At 41.3% G+C, this 17,826-nt stretch overlaps 1 long non-coding RNA gene across 2 annotated transcripts; it reads right to left on the bottom strand.

Moving 5' to 3' along the window:
* Positions 1–316: 316 nt before the first annotated feature.
* On the bottom strand, positions 317–17,309 carry LOC135982054 (uncharacterized). 2 transcript variants are annotated; one of them, XR_010599261.1, is made up of 3 exons: positions 16,973–17,309; positions 15,856–15,979; positions 317–1,023 (listed from the first exon to the last, which is right to left on the bottom strand). It is a non-coding gene; the product is annotated as an uncharacterized LOC135982054 (long non-coding RNA). The 2 variants fall into 2 exon arrangements; XR_010599260.1 differs by lacking the exon at positions 317–1,023 and adding an exon at positions 15,397–15,664.
* Positions 17,310–17,826: the final 517 nt, after the last annotated feature.

Here is a 17,826-nt window from a genome sequence, read left to right as displayed (position 1 = left end):
GCTTTAACTCAACTAGCTGAGCACAAGTTAAAGGCAGTGTGTGGCTTTTGTCTAGACTAGACTTTTAAATTATGCTAGTTAGAATGTCTTACTAACATGTGAGAACATCATGCCTTACAGCCTGGTTGCATAGGTGCAGGAACTAGGGATGCCGGGGGTACTGCAGCAGCCCTAGGTTTTGCCCAGGGTCCCAGCTGCTGGCCCCAGCCTTGGCCTCCTTACCCCCATCCGTGTCCCCCTCAAAGCCACAGCTCTGATCCCAGTCCCAGATCAAGAGGGATGTGGACAGGGGTAAGGGGGGTGCAGCATCCCCAATTTAAAAAGTGTTCCAGCACCACTGCCTGTTCAATACAAGGCTGGAAATGAAGCAATGTAACTTTCAACTTTTCCAGAAGACTATGGAGGGTCCAATACATATTTTTGTTCCTACCTAGAACACAGCCAAACTACCATTTTCTAAAGTATTTCCTTCTATGTGCCAACAGTTAATATGCAATTGTATAATTTGTTTATTACCTATATTAATTTCATATTTGGTATATTGCCAAATATAACAAAGACAAATAACCTGAATATTGCAAATTTTAAGTTCCTTTTCCTGTATATAATTATTTAGGGCACAATTCACCCTTTATTCAGGTTGATTAATACTCTACTCCTCAAGCTGTTCTACTTGAATGAAGAGGAGTTACTGAGTAAGGGACTCAAGTAATGGTGTCAGAATATACCTAAGGATTAGTTTGGTGCGGGGTGGGGGGGTTGTCTTGGGGCATGCGCCCATGTAGAGCCATAACGAGAAGTAAGCATGGTGCATTGAAAACTGTTAGAATTGTTGCCCATCCCTTTACATTTCAGGGCTTGTTCCTGGTGCTTCTTGGGGATCCATAGGGAAGTGTGTGATCCAGGCATAGCAGCAGACATCTGAAGACTGCAAATGGTAAGGTGGGGTGAGTTGTGCCTTTGTTTTAGGGAGCAATCTGTCTTTTCTCTCTCTCTGGTTTTGGGTCCTTGTGTGTTATCGTTCTAAAAAAAATAAGGTAGTTATGTTGTTAATGTCCAGCAAAAGTATGTGTTTTAATCTAACATCACAGAATACATGCAGAGAACGTAACACTAAGAACCCTTCTTAGGCCTCAATTTAAACTACCCAGACCTGGGGTCTAGGTACACACGCGTAACTGCGCTACGCACCAGGTTACTCCACCTTCTGAAGCAGATGGCTAGGAACGGGTTGGAGATGGGTGAACTGGTCACCCTGACACTCCCAATGTGCTGGGTGGCTGAGTTGAGCCAACATAGGGAGTGGGAGTCGTGAATTCCTGCTTGTATTGTCTGCAAATTATTCCCCCTCTGTAGTAACCTCCATGAAACCTGGAGGGAGAAGCACAGGTTGCAAGAGAGAAAAGCTTGGAGGAGGCAGCAGGAAGTTAGTCAGTCCAAGTGTCTAGACATGCTAAATTGCAGTTAGACCAGCTCTGTAAGAGCTGAGAACCGTGGGGAAGGTTTCCTCCCCATCAAAATGAGTTCATGATCTCTAAATAATTGTCAGTAGTGGCTGGTTTGAAGACTTCACTGACCTAGCATAGCACATTATGAAGCTTTCTTCATGCAAGCACCCACTAGTGTGCTACCAGAAAACAACAATGTAAACATAGCCCACTGTAACAGAGCCGTCGTCCGTTTCACATTCCAAAAACCGTAGATCAAAACCTATATTGTACTTTTGTACCCAAAACTTAACTTGATTACTTGGTCCAGGTCATAAATAAAACTAAGTTAATTGTATCACACTGAGGAGTCTGCTAGCCAATACTTCAGGAACACTGGGACCATGTTTCTGCAGCCTGCACTTAGATAAGAATGTGCATGATTGAGCTAGAGTCTAATTTATGGGTGAGCCTAAAACAATTTTACCGGCTTAACATTGCAATAGTTCTTTGGGGTATTGGAAGTAACTGCCTCCCTGCAATTCAGAAATTTGATAGCTCTATGATAAGGCATGTGAAATAGCAAATAGTTTTACTGCCTGAACTGTTTAGCTGCTTTATGAGATGACCAAAACTGCTGATGGATTTGTTTTAAAATCTGCTTAATGGGACCCTTTAAATGTACTACTGAGAATAAGAGCCTCACAATTAAGAGGCTTACAGAAGCTGGAGACTAAAAGAATCAAGGACAAGGGGAAGATCAGTTAAGTGTTTACAGTCTCAGCATGGCATTCTGTAATGCTTCTGAAATATTGTTGTTCTTAACCAGACTGAGCAAGTCCTGGTTGGCTAATCTATGTAAGCCCATAATGTCAGTCACGTCATTGTGAAGTGATGGAAAGAGATTGAGAGCTCTCTGTTTAGAATATCGCCAGGTTCAGTCATGGCCATCTTTAGGATTTATAAGGCCCTATGCAGTATTATTAAACTGGTGTCCCCATGCTCCACTGAAGGTGGTCCCCAGCCAGCACCACTGACCCCAGTGTGTTGAGGGGATAAAGCCACCACCCCTGCCTGTGGACTCCCAGAACTCCCCCTCCCCCCCCGTGTCAGCAGTGGCTCAAGGCAGGCTATGCACTGTCACATGGGGGCTGCATCTTGCCAGAGCCCACAGACCTCCTGCAGCCCCTAGCTACTTCTGGCTCACCACAAGCATTTTGACAGGAAGTACCAAGCAGTAATAACAATAATACATGTCTGTGTGTGTCAGAGGGCCAGTGAGTGTGACTGTGACACAATCTGTGTTGAGGAACTGTGACTCATGAGAGCGTGTGTGTGTGTGTGTGTAGCCCACCAGCCCCGCGTGGGGGAGGGGTTGGAGAAGAGAGGATTGCAGCCGCAGCCAGAGAGGGGAATGGTGCCACACACTTTTGGGTGCCCTATGCACCTGCATATGCCTAAGGACGGTCCTGGGTTCAGTCATCACTGAGAGTTGTAGTCTGTTCCCACCCCATTGAATTCTAAGCAATTTGACTCTACAGATTACACCCGTGCAGTGTAATGCTACAGTAGGGCAAGTATTTGTCATGCCAGGAGTGATATCAGAGAACTCAACCAATCACCACCCTCACCCTACAGCTAATTTTCAGGCAACAGTTTCATTGGTTGTATGAGGGAAACTAGCAAATGGTGATTTGTTGGCTCAACTGCCACACCTGCACAACAACATGGGCTTTCAGCATCTAATATAGTAATACTTTGCATTTCCATATGGAGATCTCAAAGTGCTTTACAAGCAATGAATTAAGTCTTACAGCAACCCAGTGAGTGAACTAAGTATTATTTTACAGAGGGGGAAATGGAGGCACAGAGATTAGGCACCTCATTTTCAGAAGTGCTAAGCACTCCAGCTGAAGTTAATGAGCTCTCTGATAGTCAGCACCTCTTGAACAAATCACTCATAGCCTGCCTTTAAGGTCTCACAGTAAGTCTGTGGCAGAGACCGATTTTCTGACTCCTAATCTTATGCTTTAACCACAAGGTTGTCCTTCCTCTAATGGTTCTTGTGCAGGGGTTCTCAAACTGGGGGTTTGGACCCTTCAGGGGGTCATGAGGTTATTACAGGGGGGTTGCAAGCTGTCAGCCTCCACCCCAAACCCTGCTTTGCCTCCAGCATTCTTAATGCTGTTAAATATTAAAGTGTTTTTTAATTTATAAGGGGGGTTGCACTCAGAAGCTTGCTATGTGAAAGGGGTCACTAGTACAAAAGTTTGAGAACCACTGTTCTTGTGTGTATTTTTCTGGAAAATGAAAACAACAAATTGAAATCTTGTGCTACCATGTGAATAAAAATGTAACATAAGAACAGCCATATTGGGTCAGACCAATGACCCATCTAGCCCAGTATAGTGTGTTCCACCGGTGGCTGGTGCCAGATGCTTCAGAGGGAATGAACAGAATGGCAATTATCAAGTGATTATCCCTTGTTGTTCAGTCCCTGCTTCTGGCAGTCGAGTTTCGGAACACTTGCAGCTGCACTGCATCCCTGACCATCTTGCCTGATAGCCATTGATTGGACATATCCTCCATAAATTTATCCAAATCATTATTTTTTCTTTTTAAACCAGCTATAGTTTTGGCCTTCACAACATCCCCAGGCAATGGGTTCCATGGGTTGACTATGCATTGTGGGCAGAAATACTACTTTCTGTCTGTTGTAAACCTGCTGCCTATTAAGATCATTGGGAAGCCCTGTTTTTTGTATTATGCAGAGGGGTAAATAATAGGGCTGTTGCTTAATTGTAGTTAACTCACGTGATTAACTCAAAGTAATCGTGATTAAAAAATTTAATCGTGATTCATTGCTGTTTTAATGGCAGTACTAGACGATAGAATACCAATTGAAATGTATTAAGTATTTTTGGATTTTTTTCTACATTTTCAAATGATTTCAATCACAACATAGAATACAAAGTGTACAGTGCTCACTTTATATTTTTGATTACAAATATTTGCACTGTCAAAGTGAAACAAAAATAGTATTTTTCCATTCACCCCATTCCAGTACTGTAGTGTGATCTCTTTATCGTGAAAGTGCAACTTAGAACTGTTGATTTTTTTTGTTACATAATTGCACTGAAAACGAAAACAATGTAAAACTTTAGAGCCTACAAGACCACTCAGTCCTACTTCTTGTTCAGCCAATTGCTAAGACGAACAACTTTGTTTACATTTATGGGAGATAATGCTGCCTGCTTATTTACAATGTCACCTGAAAGTGAGAACAGGCATTCACATGCCACTTTTGTAGCAGCATTGCAAGTTATTTACATGCCAGATATGCTAAACATTTGTATGCTCCTTCACGCTTCAACCACCATTCCAGAGGCCATGGTTCCACAATGGTGATGCTTTAAAAAAAAAAAAAAAAAAAATCAATCATATGTTAATGAAATTTGTGAATGAACTCCTTGGGAGAGAATTGTATGTCTCTGTCTGCTACCTGCATTCTGCCATATATTTCATGCTATAGCAGTCTTGGATGATGACCAGTACATGTTGTTTGTTTCAAGAACACTTTCACTGCAGGTTTGACAAAACACAAAGCTAATGTGAGCTTTCTATAGATAGCTACAGTTCTTGATCCTAGGTTAAGAATCTGAAACGCCTTCCAAAATCTAAGAGGGATGAGGTGTGAAGTATGCTGGCAGGAGTCTTAAAAGAACAACACTCCAATGTGGAAATTACAGAACCCGAACCACCAAAAAAAGAAATCAACCTTCTGCTGGTGGCATCTGACTCAGATGACAAAAATGAATATGCATTGGTCTGCACTGCTTTGGATCATTGTCAAGCAAAACCAGTCATCAGCATGGATGCATGTCCTCTGGAATGGTGAGGAAAGCATGAAAGGACATATGAATATTTAGCACATCTGCCATGTAAATATCTTGCAACACCAGCTACAACAATGCCATGCGAACGCCTGTTCTCACTTTCAGGTGACACTGTAAACAAGAAGCAGGCAGCATTATCTCCCTTAAATGTAAACAAACTTGTTTGAGCAATTGGCGGAACAATAAGTTAGACTGAGTGGACTTGTAGGCTCTAAAGTTTTACATTGTTTTGTTTTTTTAGTTCAGTTATTTTTTGTACATAATCCTACATTTGTAAGGTCAACTTGCATGACAGAGATTGCACTACAATACCTGCATTAGGTGAATTGAAAAATACCATTTCTTTGGGTTTTTTACAGTGCTCACTTTAAAGTGAGCACTGTACACTTTGTATTCTGTGTAACTGAAATCAATATATTTTAAAATGTAAAAACATCCAAAAATATTTAAATAAATGGTATTCTATTACTGTTTAATAGCACAATTAATTTTGTAATTGATTGGCAGCCCTAGTAAATAACACTGCCCTATTCACATTCTCCACACGCGCTGTGATTTTATAGACCTCTGTCCTACCTCCCCCCCCCCCGCCCCAAATCATTTCTTTCCTAAAATGAACAGACCCAGTTTTTTAATCTCTTCTTGCATGGAATAGCTTCCATACCCCTAATGTTTTTTATTGCCTTTCTCTGTACGTTTTCAAATTCTAATCTTTTTTGAGATTGGGCAACCAGAACTGCATGCAGTATTCATGGGGTGCAAGTAGCATGGATTTATATAGTGACATCATGATATTTTCTTATCTATCCTTTATCAAATGGTTCCTAACAGTCAGTTAGCTTTTCTGACTAATGCTGTAGACTGAGCAGATGTTTTATGAGAACAATTCATGATGACTCCAAGATATTTCTTGATAACTAATATAGACCATCAGTTTGTATGTATAGTTGACATTTTTGTCCAATGTGCACTACTTTGCATTTATGAGCACTGAATTTCATCTGCTATTTTGTTGCAGTCACCCAGTTTTGTGAGATCCTTTTGTAATTCTTCAGTCAGTTTTGGACTTCATTATCTTGAGTGACTTAGTAACATCTACTAACTTTGCCATTTCACTGCCCCCTCCCCCCAGCCTTTCCAGATCATTTGAGTATGTTGTATAGCACAGGTCCAAGTACAGATCCTTGGGGGACCTTGCTCTTTACCTATCTCCATTGTGCAAACTGCCCATTTATTCCTATCCTTTGTTTCCTGTCTTAACCAGTTGCTGATCTATGAGAGGACTTTGCTTCTTATCCCATGACTGCCTACTATGCTTAAGAACCTTTGGGGGACCTTGTCAAAGGCTTTCTAAAAGTCCAAGGACACTATGTAAACTGGATCACCCTTTTCCACACATGTACTGACACCCGTAAAGACTTCAACTGGATTGAGGCATGATTTCCCTTTACAAAAGCATTGTTGACCCTTCCCCTACATATTGTGTTCATCAATGTGTCCAAATTCTGTTCTTTACTATAATTTCAATTCATTTGCCTGAAGTTAAGCTTATGGCCTGTAAATTGCCAGGATTGCCTCTAGAGCCTTAAAAAAAAAAAAAAAAAAAATCAGCATATTAATCATCATCTGGTCAGAGGCTGATTTAAGTGATCAGTTACATACCACAGTTCTTCAATTTCATATTTTAGTTCCTTCAGAACTCTTGGTTGAATACCTTCTGGTGACTCATTACTGTTTACTTTACCAATTTGTTCCAAAGCCATCTCTCTTGATACTTCAATCTGAGACGCTGCCTCAGTTATGTTACCTAAAAAGAGTGGCTCACGTGTTTGGAATCTCCTTCTGAAGCAAAGAACAAGGCAAAGAATTCATTTAGCTTCTCTGCAATGGACTTTCCTTCCTTGAGTGCTCCTTTGGCACCTTAATCGTCCAGTGGCCCCACTGATTGTTTGGCCGGCTTCTTGGTTCTCAAGTACTTTATTTTTTTTCTGTTAATGATTCATGCATTCTGTGATCAGATGGCCTCCCTCAGCGTTGGCAAAAAAAAAAAAAAGTCATTCTTCACAAGACTACTACTCTGGAAAATATATATAGACTGACTTGTACAGAAATATTTATCAGGGATGATCCCCAATGCCTAAAATCATTAGTCAGATCGCCCCGAGTTCTTCCCCATTACATTTGGATGGTCTCCTTTTTGTTTTGTCTGAGCACACTGTCAGCACTTAAACAAAATAACACCTTTTCTCTCTTAGTTTTTAAAATGGTAAAATACATTTTGTCTTTTCAAATACAGAGAACTTAAAGGGTGTTAAGATATCACAGTGATGGACATGGTACAAACATTAGATAGAAGCTGATTCTACATGGCTCTATTCCCAAATGTTAATACTGACCCATAAATCAGCAGAATATGACCAAAAAGAATGACTAGAAGCCAAACCCTGTCAGATATTTGTGACCCCGGGACCCATTGGTGCCAATTGGCAGAGGACATCAGAGTGCATAGGGGTTTATAGGGATCCCATGGGTCTGAAGTCTAAGTAATAGTGCCCCAAAGGGTGGCATGTGAGGTCTCTACCAACAGCCAGTAATGCACAGGTTGTCCTAATCATTGCAAGATGTATGTGCAGATGATATTTAAGGAGCTGTGTATGTATATGGATACCTTAAGAATAGAGTTATGGGAGTTAAGACAGGTCACCGAAAGGTGATAAATTCTGGTCCAGTAGGGAGTAGCAGACTCTTATCTCTCTGGCTTGTCATGGTGTATTGTGTGGCTTACATTGTAAGCCACATTTGTTTTACTGAACCTGATGCTAATGAAGAGCTTATGAATTTACATGAGAACCTGCAGGGAAAAAACAAACAGCAAAGGGGCACCCTGTTTACAAGTAAAGACAATGGATTTGGGAGGGAATAACTGGGAATACCGAGGTACACCCTCGTGCCTTCAGCAAGGAGACAGTTAGCATGTTCTGTCTTATGAGAAGAGTCACACAGTCAACCTGGATGGAAAACGTTGCAAAGTCTTTTCATATTTCTGCACTTAGACTGCTACAGTGGCACTGTAGCACTTCGGTGTAGACATGACCTATGCTGCCAGGAGCGGTTCTCCCATCGATATAGGTAACCCCCTCCCAGAGCAGCAGTGGCAGGTCAACAGAAGAATTCTTCCATCAACCCAATGCTGTTTACATCAGGGGCTAGTCATCATGGCTACATCTCTGAGGGCTGGATTTTTCACTAAGACATAGCTATGACGATGTAACCTCCCAGGGTAGACCAGCTTTTTGGGGGAGCAGAACTTCATTAGACAGTAGTTTGGTAATCAAGTCTAGGCTTTAGAAAGGGTTATGGGTTTTTTTTTTTTTTTTTGGTTTTTACACACACACACACACACACACACACCCCCATTTCTTTCCAATACTTTGACTAGCTACTTCTCAAGTCTCGATACTCAGATATGTTTAGAGTGAAACGAGTAAAAAGTTTAAGTGCTATATGCTAAACAGAGTGGTGATCTGAAGGGCAACTGATAAGCTGATTGTACTTCTTCTTTGGGAGCATGTGAGTGTTCAGTGGAACAGGGGCTGGACACTCCAGGGGGATGCTCTGAGGGATTGGTGGCTGGAGCATGCCTATCACTAACCTGCAGAGAGACAACAGAGCCTGCATAGGCTGAGAGGAGAGTGCTTGTGTTGCTCGTGGCCAGTTGGGTCAGTCCCCTGACCCACAGCAGTCACAGACATGTTGTGGGCAGGTGGTAGCAAGATGCCTCACAACCCTGGGTACTCCTGGGAAGCAACAGTGTTAATCGCCCTTGCATAAGTCTCAGATTTTTAAGCAGATTGCTTATCTGAAAAAGGCAAGCAGGATTTGGCTGTAAGAGTATAAGAGAATCAAGTGTCAAAAGGAATAATGTTTTGGGATAACAAACAGGCAAAAAAATGGTCAACAGAAGTTCAATGAGACACTGAAGACAAAATTTGAGTACTAGGTCAAATAGTCAATATCCAGGAAGAATCACTGCAGTGGTAGCATTTGCATGAGTGTGCATTTTATAATGGCACATACTTGAAGATCTGAGGATGAGTCCTAATTGATCTTAGGTGTAACGAAAATGTTAGCATATCCTTATCAATCATACTTGCCATAGATCTCCGTTTGGGAGTGTTTTCTGTGCATGATAGGAAGAAGCCTTGGCATCAGATACACTACCTATGCATCCATCGTTTGATCAGTACTTTGTAACATGCAAGACTTTTAGATTTGAAGTTTGTATGATTGCATTATTAAAACTGATTGCCAGAGATGGAAGTAAGCCCACAAAGTGCCTGGGGCTGAGTAATAAAGATTGTTAGGAAGAGTCTTCACATCATGTTGATAACAGATGACAAAGAAATGCATGAACCAGTTAAAGCCAATAAAAGGAAATACATTTTAATACAATACATAATTAGCCTGTGGAACTCATTGCCACAAGATATAATTGAGACCAAGGGTTGAGCAGGATTTTTAAAAGGATTAGGCATTTATATTGATAGCATAAAACACCTTTTTTCATTCTTCAGTTCGTATACCCATTACTAATTGTCAGTTAATGCATATTATACCATTGTCTACTTCAGGGTATCTTGCAATTCCTTGGTAGTATCTGGTGCTGACTACTGTCAGAAAAAGGATACCAGACTAGATGGATCACAAGTGAAATATACAGATTTATCTAGCACTTTATTTCTAAATATATCACCTAGATAACAATGAAATGTTCAACTATAGTAACAGTAATGACTCAAGGTTGGTTTAGATAGTTAGATGGATAGACATGGAAGAAATACAGGCAGACACAAAACAGAGGCCTGACTTTCCACTGCTCTGCATCTTGTGCTGCTGTTTGCACCTGTAAACGTGAATACAAAATGTGTAACACTGCCATTCTCATTTGATGTTTACACCCTTTTGCATAGGGTGTCATTACAAATGATAGCAAGGCAGTGGAGAATTAGGCTCTTACTGTTTCAGATGAGAAAATTCAAAGAGGTCTCTGATTGCAAAGGAAAATTAGAAAAGTCAACCATGAACATGCACATAAACTCCCACTCTTGTTCCCATTGCAATCCTAAAGTATCAGCCAAAATCATTACTCACTGCACTAAACAAAATAAAGCTAAACTTAATTTGACCTGCATGATTAAGAAGCTCATAAATAACACAGAAAATAATTCAGAATCGCAAGGCAATAATTCTTCCCCAGGGAAATAGTCTCAGAGTAAGCAGTTTCCAATAGCCAAGAACTTCATTCTTTTCATCTGGAGCACCTTTACAGGCACAGGCAGCAGAACAGCATTACCATTCATTCCTGTCCATGGCTTGATCCTCCATTAAGCCCACTAACTCATATCTTTGCATACAATTTCCCACCATCTAGCCTGTGGTTGGACTCTAAGTTGGACTGACCTTAATTGTGTTTGCATTATTCTCTTTGGAATCCTAGCATCTATTTATCTCCTACTGTGTCCACACCACCACCACGATGGGATACAATCCCAGATACGGATTTCCCATCCTACTTTCCTTCATTTGTTTTAAAATCATTCCACTTTACACCTACCATATTTCAAAGAGCTCTCATCTCTACTGCCTCCAGCCTTTTAATACCTGTTTCATTGAATGCAGCTGCTTCCAGACCATAAAGTAATACTGTTGGTACACCGGTTTGGTAAATTTTTACTTTGGTACCAAGCATAAAGTTTTCAGTCCATAATTGTCAGTGTCTGTGCCACACTTGTGGCTAAGGCATCTTTCCTTTAAACTCATTGTTGGTGGAACAATGGCACTGATCAAGCTTCCTAGGTACACATAGGATCCACCACTGCAGGAATTCAACACTTTCTCATTTCCAAGATGCAACCACTTCGTCATCTTTGCATTTATTTTAACTCCAAGTTGACTACACCAATTTGCCAAGGTAGCAAAGAGTATCTGCATTAGTTTAAACATGTCTACCAGTTGTAGAATATCATCTGCATAAACAAAGCACGTTAATTCTATTTTATCCAATGTCACATCCTCCAACTTGTCGAACATTCTTAATGTCCAGTTTAAGAACATGATGAAAAGTCAGTGATTTCATGTCCCCTTGTCTTACACCAAACTTGAACCTGTTGCTTATTTTTTCATCAATTCATATGGCATTGCAATTATAAAATCTATGCACAAAGACTTCTGCAATGATCTCATCTGGAATTCCATATGGTTTTGCTACTTTCCATAATGCTTCCTTCCAAACTGAATCAAATGCCTTTGTGAAGTTGGTGAAAACAAAAACATTTTTAATACCCATTTTTACCCCCCCACACACACACACACACCCCCAACTGTAGGAATGTGACTATCAATGCACCTTTGGCCTGGTCTGAAGATGCACTGTTCCTTGCCTACTAACTCCAGTTTTAGAGGAAGTAATCTGACCATTATTTTCATCATGATTTCTCTCTTCCCCCCACCCAGTACTGACAATAAGCTTAAACCTCTGTTCGGATCAGCAGGATCTCCTTTCTTCAAGATTGGAGAAACAATTACCTTTAGCCAGCGATCTGGTACTTCTCCTTGTTCCCATACCCTCTTATATAGTTTTCTAATGCTTTGACAACACTTGTTATGCCAGTTTTTAACAGATCAGCTGATCTATCATCTATTCCTGCAGCTTTCCCACTTTTTTAGACTGCTTCACTGCTCTATTTCTTCTGATAGTAGTGCAGTGGAAATATCCATTTTGTCTTGCAAGCTGCCCTGTTCATCTAGCATATCTAGAATGCTTGCCTCCAGATGAACATCAGGGTTCAGTACTTTGTTCTAATGCTTTGGCATTTTTTTTTTTAGTTCACTGGTAGCTTTTCTTTCCACATTCATTGTTCTGTATCCATGTAACAGAAACTTTTTGTATATTATCTTCATATCTTGTTTGTTTTAATGCTTCCGTTAGCTGTAAAGACTCTTCTGCCCCCCCCACCTCCTCTCAAACCTTTGCTTGTCCAGTCTTTGTGACTTCACTGATTTGCATAATACTTTTACTTCTTCCCAACAATCTTTGTTTACATTTCTCCTGTATATTTTGATTGTCCAGCTTTTCCTTGTTTACTTATGCCTTTTGTATCACTGTTTTTGTATCACTTCTTTGAATATTTCCCATCCAGTCTGCAGTGAGTTCATCACAAATTTAATGGCCCAGAATCTCCTTGCAAGCATCAACTAGTATGCCTCTCTCACGGAGCTGCCTTTTAAGTTATCAAGATCAAATTTGATTCCAGTTGCATTCACCTTTTTTTCTTTGTCTAACTTAATCTCTCCTATTGGTAGTACATGATCATTGCCCCACACAGTGACTTTTGACCACATTTATTGTTGATAAAAGGCAATGCAGTTTTTGGTTTGACCATTTGGTGAGTTCCATGTAACCTTGTTGTCATAACTATAAAGGGAAGGGTAACAACCCTCCTGTGTACACTACTATAAAATCCCTCCTGGCCAAAGACACCAAAATCCTTTTACTTGTAAGGGGTTAAGAAGCTCAGGTAACCTGGCTGACACCTGACCCAAAGGACCAATAAGGGAACAAGATACTTTCAAATCTTGGTTGGGGGGGTGGGGTGGGCAGGAGGGAAGGCTTTTGTTTGTGCTCTTTGTTTTGGGGGTGGTTCCCTCTTGGGACTAAGAGGGACCGGACATCAATCCATGCTCTCCAAATCTTTCTGAACAAGTCTCTCATATTTCAAACTTGTAAGTAACACCTAGGCAAGGTGTGTTAGTTTTATCTTTGTTTTCTCAACTTGTAAATGTTCCTTTTGCTAGAGGGTTTACCTCTGTTTGCTGTAACTTTGAACCCAAGGGTAGAGGGGGTTCCTCTGGGCTCTTTGAATCAGATTACCCTGTAAAGTTGTTTTCCATCCTGATTTTATAGAGATGATTTTTACCTCTTTAATTAAAAGCCTTCTTTAAGAACCTGATTGATTCCCCCCCCCTTGTTTTAAGATCCAAGGGTTTGGATTGGTGTTCACCAGGAAATTGGTGGAGAAGTCTCTCAAGGCTACCCAGGAAGGCTTATAGTACTTGGGAGGGAGATATTCTGGCAGGGAGGTAGACAGTTTCCCAAATGACTCATAATTTGGGTGGTGGCAGTAAAATCAGATCTAAGCTGGTAGTTAAGCTTAGAGGTTCTCATGCAGGTCCCCACATCTGTACCCTAGAGTTCAGAGTGGGGAAGGAACCTTGACCCTTGTGAATGTCTTTGTGAGGAAACCAAGTACAGCCAGTAATCTCACTGTGCACTTCACAGCAAGTTCTTAACCTTTCCCCATGATTGTTTGCTATTCAACATTATTTACTTATGTCCACAACCAACCTTTATATTCATATTGCCTATTATCAGAATAATATCATGATCAGGAATTTCATCTATGATACTATTCAGATGTTGATAAAACCTGTCCTCTTCTGTGGCTTTTGCTGGTGTATAACAGCAGGTCCCAGATATGAATAGCTTATTGTCATAGCAAGGTGTACTGCCTACAATCTGCTCAGACACTGGTTCTCAGCTGTTCTTGTCCACTGCTCTAGCAAGCCCACAACTATGCTTTGCTTGTCCACTTGGAGATCCAGGGTAAAAGTGTAATTGCCAACTGTCAGCTCTCTTGTACCCAGCCCGTGAGTCCTGTATTCCAGCAAAGGAAACTTGTGACTGAACTCCTCTGCCTCTAGCTCAGTCTCGTCTGGAGCAAGTAGTGCAAGCTAGAATGTTAGAACCCTCTCTGTAATGTGTTTGGCCATTATCCAAAATCCATGACTATTTCCATTTGTTAGACTCCATATAAAGCATCTTGGTTTGCTGTACTGTTTCCATAACAAGTAATGGTCAAATGTAATGACTTGTTAGGCCAATGCACCTTATCCAGCTCATAAGAATGCCAGGTTAGCCTGCAGGAACAGGTATTAGCTGTTCCATCCTTGTTTGCTTTAGAAAGTGAGCAAACAAGCTGGACTGCTCAGATTTGAAATCAGAGGTTTCCTTCTCCTAGACAGGCTTGCCTGAAAAGGCAAGTGAGCTCTGGCTGCCCCAGCTTGAAATCAGATGCTTCCTTCTAAATACTTTTGGTTCTTGGCACCTTATGCCATACTATTCAGTGCAACTCTGTGTTTTCCCCAAGATGAGCTACCCCACACCATCACCTCAGGGATGTACCTCTATAGCACTGTGTCCAGGGGCAGCTCTAGCTTTTTTGCCACCCTAAGCACAGCAGGCAGGCTGCCTTCAGCGGGAGGTCCGTTGGTCCCACGGCTTCGGCAGACCTCCTGTAGGCATGCCACCAAAGGCTGCCGCCCTTGCAGGGACCAGCAGGGCACCCCCCCGCCATGCTGGTGCCTGGAACTGCCGCTGACTGTGTCTCAGTGCAAGATATTTTGAGGTTTAGAAATCTGATAAACTAAAGTTAGACTTATTTTAATGTTTCTCCACTTACAAATAAAGAGCTGATGACTTCAGTTTAAGACTCTTAAAGGAGAGAGAGAGAGAGATCAAGAAGTGCTAAAACACTCTTAACTGAAGTACATCCTCCTAGATGTTTCTTCTTAAAAATATTAAACACATTTGTGCTCTTAATACTTAATGCTCCATGTACTTTTTCTGAAACAAACAAGTGTTAAAGCAAAGTTAGAAAGAAAAACAATACAGTTTAGGGAAGACAAATACTTTAAGCACAAGAATGAAGAGACATTAAAACTGAAAAGACCTCAAAACGTTGCAGATAAAACTTGAGCTTGGGGAAAATCCAACAACAGACCCCAGCTTCTAACTACATGCAACTACTTGGACTTTTCCATGTGCAAAATGGTAAGAATTTTGTCATTTACATTGTCCATGTGATTAGCAAAAACTCACACCACAAATAAAAGGTGCATTATAATCACAAAACCACATACAAATTCAGAGAAATCCATTGAGGAAAACCATCTGAAGAACTTGAAGGATGATACAAGATGATTGTAAAATACTCAGATGAATTCCACCCCTTCAATCAGCAGTTCTAACTTTTTTTTTTTTTTTAAGCGAGTCATTTTCATTGAGAGGTTGTCATGTGCTTCTATACTAAACTATAGCCAATGCTTACACAGGCAAATGCTAAAAGCCAAAAAGGAAGGAGGGCCCAGGGGTTAAGGAACCAGCCTGAGATTTGGGGAGATGTGGGATCAATTCTGAGGCCTCCTGCAGACTTTGACTGGCTACATCACACAGGAATCAGCCTCTCAGTTTTCCATCTTCAAAATGAGAACAAAAGCACCTCACTACCTCATAGGGGAAAAAAAAGGGGGGGGGGAGAAATGTTACAATTGTGAGGTGGTCCGATACTGTGGGAAGGGGCCCACCATAAGCACCTTTTTTGTATTTTCAGCTGTTTAATGCAATCAGTGTCCCTGGTCCCCTTCTCCCTCTTTCCCTTTCATATATTTCCCTGATGCATGGTTCCCTTTTTTACCTGGCTGTCTCATTCCCTCTGTTACTTCCCTGGACATTCTTCTGCTGTGGATGTCTGGTAGCCTCAGTCCCACTGGTGGCTCCAGTCCTTAATTAGCAGCTCCAGACTCCTTTCTTCTCTTCCCCTGGGTAGAAACAGCCATTAGCAGCAAACTGCCTCCTCATCCTTATTTTCACTGGCCTTTTTTTGAAATGAAAAATGAGAGGGAAGCACCACATGACCAGCCAGCTCTCCTGGACCACCAGCAGATGCTCCACAAACTACAGCTTGGGAATTGCTGACATCAGTGTGGGGGTGGGGTTGGCTTACTTACATCTGAGTATGTTCAGCTGTACAAATGCTAAGTAATGATGAAAATTGAGTTAAGCACAGAGTTGTGGCTTGAATCCCTCCCATTTGCTAGGGTGGGCATTTGCAAGATACTTAAGTGAACCAGGATGTACCAAGAAAATTTCAGAGGGGGAAAATATTGAAACTATATTAAAAATATTTGTGCTGAATATTTTCCAGAGCCTGTTTGGATAGGGAATTCAACACAAGAACAGGTACTTGGTTCCATTTTCATTTTTGCTTTGAATTTGAGCCTCAGAAATGGCCCAGCTCCAACTTTACCAAATAAAGATAAATGAAGATATGCTGGTAGAGAAACAAGAAAAATCAACTCAAATAGGTTACAATACTAACCAAAAAATAAACCTCTTCACCCTAAATCAGATATGATTCTAATTATCTAACCTTGAAAAATGTTTCTGATCTCAAAATTGAGGAGTTAATAGGATAAAAACCCTATCTGGATGTGGCTGCTGTGATAAAGTTCCTCCTCTATCTTTGGGGGGGGGGGGGGGGGTCCTGTGCTTATTGGCAGATTTTCTTGCCTCAGAGATTCACTAGGTGGCTTGGGGAACAGCCTAGAGACCTTCCCCTCTGGAAGACCCCACAGTCCAGGTCAATTGGGAGGTTTGGGGGGGGGAACCCAGGCCCACCCTCTACTCCAGGTTCCAGCCCAGGGCCCTGTGGACTGCAGCTATCTATAGTGCCTCCTGTAACAGCTGCATGACAGCTAAACTTCCTGGGCTACTTCCCTATGGCTTCCTCCAAACACATTCCTTATTCTCACCACAGGACCTTCCTCCTGGTGTCTGATAGCACTTGTGCTCCTCAGTCCTCCAGCAGCACACCCTCTCACCTCTTGCTCCCAGCTCCTTACACTCACACCCCAAACTGAAGTGAGCTCCTTTTAAAACCCAGGTGCCCTGATTAGCCTGCCTTAATTGAGTCTAGCAGCTTCTTAATTGGCTCCATGTGTCCTAATTAGCCTGCCTGCCTTAACTGGTTCTAGCAGGTTCCTAATTACTCTAGTGCAGCCCCTGCTCTGGTCACTCAGGGAACAGAAAACTACTCATCCAGTGACCAGTATATTTGCCCTCTACCAGACTCCTGTACCCCACTGGTCTGGGTCTGTCACACTGCATAAAAGATGTATAATTTTACTAGTGAACATATTAGTATTTATGGAAACTCCTCCCATGTGCTAGGCATTTTCCAAATACTCCTAGTTGATACACTCCAAAATCAATAACAACTTTTGAAAATCCTTTTTTATTTTAAGCATAAAAAAAATCCACTGATCTCTCCCTGTAACAATTTATGCTGTAGTCCTTCTGGTAAGAAGTATTGTGAAAGTGTCTTAACTTCATAGATATATGGGATTACTGTGAAGGGGATGGGATATATGTAAAATACTATAAATATTACATAACCCATGAAGCAAAAACATCAACTCCAACACACACACACACACACACACAGGAAAAAGCAGCCTGGTGTTTTAAATTCAGCATCTCTTACTAGAAATAAACAATGCATTTTAGACTATTTATGAGACCATATCCTCAGCTAGCATAAAGCAGCTTAGCTCTGAAGTCAGTGGAGCTAGGACAATTTATACCAGCTCAGAATCTGGCTCAGGGA

Source organism: Chrysemys picta, chromosome 3 (genome assembly GCF_011386835.1).
Source record: "Chrysemys picta bellii isolate R12L10 chromosome 3, ASM1138683v2, whole genome shotgun sequence".
Taxonomy (NCBI): domain Eukaryota; kingdom Metazoa; phylum Chordata; order Testudines; family Emydidae; genus Chrysemys; species Chrysemys picta.
The sequence above is the reverse complement of the archived record's forward strand: the minus strand, read 5'-3'. Positions and strand labels throughout refer to the sequence as shown.